Raw genomic sequence first — 6,000 nt, 5'->3', positions numbered from 1 at the left:
TTCACATACATTGATACCCTTTCACATGTCTTGGTACTCATTTCCCTCCCCCCCCCATGGTTGAGTTTTTTAAGAGTGAAAAAATGTCCCAGTTTATTGTTTGATTGTAATTTATAAACATTGATCAAAAAATACAAAAATTAAGCATCATTCAGCTAAGTTAAACCTTTTCTTCTTTAATAAGGTATTACCTGGGAAGACAATCCTGCTAGGAATTTATCTTATTAAGCTATAATCTCAGTCTATAAAGCAATAATGATTATTTGTTCATATGTCTATTGGACGTTCTTCTGAGAAGCCTCTCTTCAATTCTTTAGGCTGTTTATTAATTGTGTTGCTCCTTCTTTGAAGATTTTTGGAGTTAGGGGTAATTTGGGGAGAATATTTTTATTGTAGGTCCTTGCTGATGCACAGCTACTAAAAACCTCCCACTCTGTGGGTTTTCTATTTATCATAGAAACTATGACCTTTGCCATGCAGAAACTGTCCAGCAAGATGCAATTCCATTTATCCCATCTTTATTTGATTTGTTGTGGTTCTGGATCTCTGCTGAGAAAGTTTTGACCTGTGTCAAGGAGACCTTGTGTTTTCCCAATCCTTTCTTGTGACATTTTCAAGGTATCTGGTCTTTCATTGAGGTCTTTGATCTATTTGGAATTGATTCTGGCGCAGGATGTAATATAATGATTTACCTTCACTTTTTTGCACATGTGTAGTCAATTCTTCCAGCATCATTTGTTGAAGAGGCTGTCTTTTCCATCCTGTGTTTTCAGTTTCCTTATCAAATATTAGTTGGCTATAGTTTTGTGGGTTCATTTCTGGATCTTCAATTTTATTCCATTGGTCTTCAGGCCTATTCTTGTGCCAGTTCCAAGCTATTTTTATTTTTATTACTATGGCTTTGTAAATAGAGTTCGAGGCTTGGTGTTGTTATTCCTCCAGCACTGCTCTTCCTGCTAAAGATTGTTTTTGCTATTTAGAGACTTCTATTATTTCATGTGAATTATTGGATTTATTCATCTGTTTCATTAAAGAATGTTGTTGGAATTTTGATTGTTATTGTATTGAATTTGTAGATAGCTTTGGGCAGTATTACCCTTTTCATGATGATAATCCTTCTAATCCATTATGAAGGAAGCCAATAATGACAGATGCTGGAGGGAATGTGGCCAAAAGGGAACACTACTACATTGCTGGTGGGAATGTAAATTTGTTTGACTACTCTGGAAAGCAGTATGGAAGTTCCTTAAATGACTACACATAGACCCTCCCTATGTTACTTTATCTGCTTTGGGGAGGGTAAGGGTAAGCACAATAATTATGGGACAAAAGGTGAACTAATTTAGTAGTGATGTTCTATAGACACTATGTTGGAAATGAGCTATACAACTCTGGGGGAAAGGAGGATCAGGAAGGAAAAACCTGTGAGAAAATGAGGTAGGGGATGTAGCTGTTAAAAAAGAAACATACTCATTACCACATTTATGTAATTCAACTCCTTTGTACCTCACCTTTGCAATAAAAATAGCATAAAATAAAAAGCAAATAAAAATAAATAATGAACAGTCCTTCAAATTCTTATTCTCTTTTGTTAATGTTTCTATAGCATTGGCCTATTTGAAGAAAAATATTGTTTTTATTTTAGTGATATTAAGAGTTTCTCTCAGGGTTAAATTTACTTCTTTTGCTTCTTTAGCCATCTCATTTGCTTAAAAAAATTACCTAAAACTAGAAGACTCCAGGGAAATTTTTATTCAAGGTTTAACAAGAATTTTGCAATACATTTGGTTATGAATGACTGTCTTTTTTTTTTTGTCAGTTCTGGGGCTTAAACTCAGGGCTTGAGCATTGTGCTTGTTTTTTGTTGTTGTTGGTTTTTGTTTGTTTGTTTGTTTGTTTTTTAAGGCTAGCACTCTTCCACTTGAGTCACAGCACCACTTCTAGTTTTTTCCGTGTATGTGGTACTGAGGAATCGAACCATGGCTTTCTGTATGTTAGGCAAGCACTCTACCACTAGCCCATACTCCGGGCTCCTTACTGTCAATTTAAGAAATGAATATTTTAACACAAATTATTAAACTATGATCTTTGAAATCTCATTGGTAAAAATTAAATGAAAGTATTTATAATGGAATATAAATGTACTTTATATCTATATCTCTTACTATTTTCAAGTTATTTCCTGGCTTTCAATGTATCTGTTGCTTACAAATGTATACAAAATTCTAATTCAGGAAATGTTATATTGCTAAATGGTAATTTAGAATGATAATTCTAAGTTTGAGTTTTCTTTGGCTCTGATTTAGTATTTTTTAGTACTTATGTATATTTGTTTTCATAATTTTAGTAATTTAGAAGGATCATCATCAATGAGTTTTCTAGTAACAATGTTATGGAGTATATGGCACAGTAATTTTTGAAAACTGTGTGTACTAGAATAACAACCACAGACCAAATCCTGTTTCCAAAAGTGGAAAAATCCTTCTCTTTCTCTTTCATTATCTCATTTCATTTCCAGTTAGGTAAGTCCATACAGATTATACACAACAGGTCTTTTGTTTTGTTTTTGTTTTAGCTCCTGTAAGTTATTGATAATACGTTGGAAAAGGCAATGTTTCTAAATGTTGTATTTTTTCAGCATAGTATAAAGAATAAATAATACTCCATTAATTTTATACCAGATATACTCATACTGTGAGGATTACAAATAAATGATTAAATTATCTAGAAAATTTTCAGATATAAATATTCTATATTTATCTATCATCACTATGAATACTATAGATTTTCAGAGCTTTGAGGCATAGCTTTTGTCTTCCTTGCCTTACCCTAGCTTTACCCTAAGACTGATACACACATTTGGAAAAGCTCAATTATGTAGTGAAGAAAACATGGCAGTTATTATTCAAATCATATTTGCTTATTTAATGTGTGTGAAGGTGCTAAATGAATTCTGATTACACCTTCCTGATAAAGTAAATGTGAGAAACCATACATAGAAGAAAAGAAATAGAGGAATAGAGATAAAGAGAGGGAAAGGAGAGAGACAAGAGAGAGGCAGGGGAATGACAGAGCATTGCTGAAGTTGGTACCCATTTGAAGGTTTACCTGCAAGGTGAAATGTTCACTCTCCTTTCATACGAAGATAGTATAATACTATGAGGAAATATCATTTCATAACTTGTTAGTGAAATTCAGGGAAGCAAAAAGGAGAGGAACTTAAACATATTATCAGACTGCAATCAACAGACAAAGGAATGATCTGAATTACATTTTTCTTTGACTCTGAATTCATTTTAGTTTTCATTTTTATAAATCATTTCCTTAATGAAATATAAAGCATCTTAAAATGCTGTAAAAACAAAACTGCTTATTTAGTCTTAAAAGTAAGTTCATATTTTTTGCTAGGAATTCTGTTGATTTATAAACTGGAGACATTTTGCATCATCTCACCCTGTAAGACCATATGTACATAGCTTTTGAACTATCGTGATCCTTTTCTAGGAGAGTACTAGACTACAAAATGAACTCTAGGTTATGGGAACAAGAGGTTTATTTTTGTGACTGTTGTCCTCGATGTACTATCTACAGTTATTTCTGTTCTCTTTATTTCCCCTTATGGTTAATCTCATGTGGTTACTGTATCTAACTTTATTGCCTGGTGTATTGTGTACACATTTATTTGTTTATTTGAAATAGGAAGAGAAGGGGGAAACGAGATGATTGGGAGGGGGTGGGGATAGGGTAAGGGAGACAAAAAGATGAGGAGTATAAATGTTCAAGAAGTAATGCACCCACTACCTGCCCAATGTAACTGAAACCCTGGAGACGAGGTTTTAGTGAGATTCAATCCCAATGGTTGTATGTTATTCCACCACTGTTACAAGTTTATTTCAAAAATGTTTTATATAGATATTTTCTAGAAAAAGCAAAAGGCAATGATTATGAAAGCATTTTGAAATTTAACCTATGGAATCTCATGCATATTGTTGATGGGTGTTCTTATGATACCTTCAAGTCTGTAATTTGATCTCAGGTTGATAGAATTATTGACACACCAAGACTAAACCTCAAGGAAACCCTGAGGAAATATCGCATGCTCTGATGAGGTTTATCCTTGCATTAACCTGTCATGAATTGAATCTTACTATTTTGGAGAATGCCCTTCTTTTATAATCCCTTCAAGTATTTTAATAAATTTGAGAATGTTCACCTCATGTAGGCTTTTCAAGTACATGAAATATATATTTCTAATGAGCATCTGTCCTCTGTGTGTCTCTACTAATGATACCATATAGTTAGCAATCCTCTGTGGTTAATAGGATATCATACAATGTGTAAACTATTGTTTTGTTTAGTAGATTTCTGGTATTTCTAATCTTCACAGAAGCAAATTAATTCTATCATCCCATTTGGACTAGAAACTTCTAAAGAGTTACTAGGGAAACAGGAGACAGAATGTACTGATATACCACTTTTTCTTTATTCATTTAGAATTTGGATTTCTTAATAAAATAAATGTGCACTATAGAGAAAATCTAATTGCAAATATACTACTTTAAAAATATATAAAAGGAGTAACATCAGATACATGCAGGGTCATTATTTCAAGAAACTGTCTCTGTGGAAAAATGCTGCAGTGGTACTCATTAAGCACAATAATGAAAATGAATTATAAAACTTGTGGATGGAGACGAGTGGGAAAAAGTTGAGACAAAGTGAGAGAAGTAATGACATTTTCCTAAAAGAAATGCACTCATTATCTCACTTATATAGCTGTAATCCTTCTGTATACCACCTTTATAATAACAAAAGGAAACTGGTTGAAACAAGGCTAAAAGTAAAAATCTAAATTATATCAAGTTTAGAGTTGCAAAATGATAGCAGATACTGTGCTTGCTTATAATCTAATTTTGAATGCCATGTAAGCATGTTAAATATTCAGTTGATTTTAGCTATTTTTATAATATTTGGATCTCAGTATGGAAAGTATATTTTTGAAACGAAGTGAGACTTTAATATCAGCAATAAATTTAGATCTGTTTTTTCTATTATGCTGGAAAGTATGGAGGAGAATTATTTCATAGGATGAATATTTAACTTGCATGAGAGGAAAAGAAAGGAAAACAACTAGATTTTTGTTTTATATAACAGAATGCAGAAATGTTGAGATTGCGGGCTACACTCTTATGTTCATTCATTTGTGGGGTTTTCTATTTTATTTGGCATGTAGGACAACTAAAGTTAGATTTCCCATGTCGAATTAACTAGATTGAGAAGGGACTGGCTTGTATATTTTACCTGAATATATTCAGAAGTATACATCATCTCTTAACACAATACATTTTTGTTGAGAAAAGAATTTACCAGACTAAAAGCCTAGGTAATGAAGATGAATTAGAAAATTGAACATTCATCAATTGATTTAGGTTTTATGGAAAAAAATGTAAATGTCTCAAAAAATGAGATTTGTCCTCAGGCAATGCTGTTTTGGAAATTGAATTTATTATTTACTAATATCTTATTAAGAGGTCATTGCAACAGCTATTGTCTAGAGAATGAGCTGAAAAGATGCATTCTTACTTCATTAAATTCCTATCGGGTAATAAACCAATTTAACCTACCATAATTCACATATTTGCTGTACCAAATTACTTTACCAATGCAATCTCTAGATATAAACACCTGAAGTGCTATAATTAGAAAAAATGTCATGTACTGATTCAATAAAAGTAATTTTCTCCTTCATTTCACAATAACTGTCTTCATTACCTAATCATTGTTTGACTTTAAGTATTTCCAAAAATATGCTATTAGAGTTTTCCAATGTTTGTGGTTTGAACATGAAATGTGAGGGCTCTGAATACTGTATTATTAATGAGCATAAGTTACTATATTATCTATTGAATAAATGGAAGCAAACTGGTAGATAGCTAAGTTATTAAATTCTACAATGTGAATAACTAAACAGAAGTAGGACATACGATTGAGTAACTAAGT

This window comes from Megascapheus bottae, chromosome 3 (assembly GCF_031878675.1).
Source record: "Megascapheus bottae isolate mThoBot1 chromosome 3, mThoBot2.hap1, whole genome shotgun sequence".
In the NCBI taxonomy this organism is placed as follows: domain Eukaryota; kingdom Metazoa; phylum Chordata; class Mammalia; order Rodentia; family Geomyidae; genus Megascapheus; species Megascapheus bottae.
Note: the sequence above shows the minus strand (reverse complement) of the source record.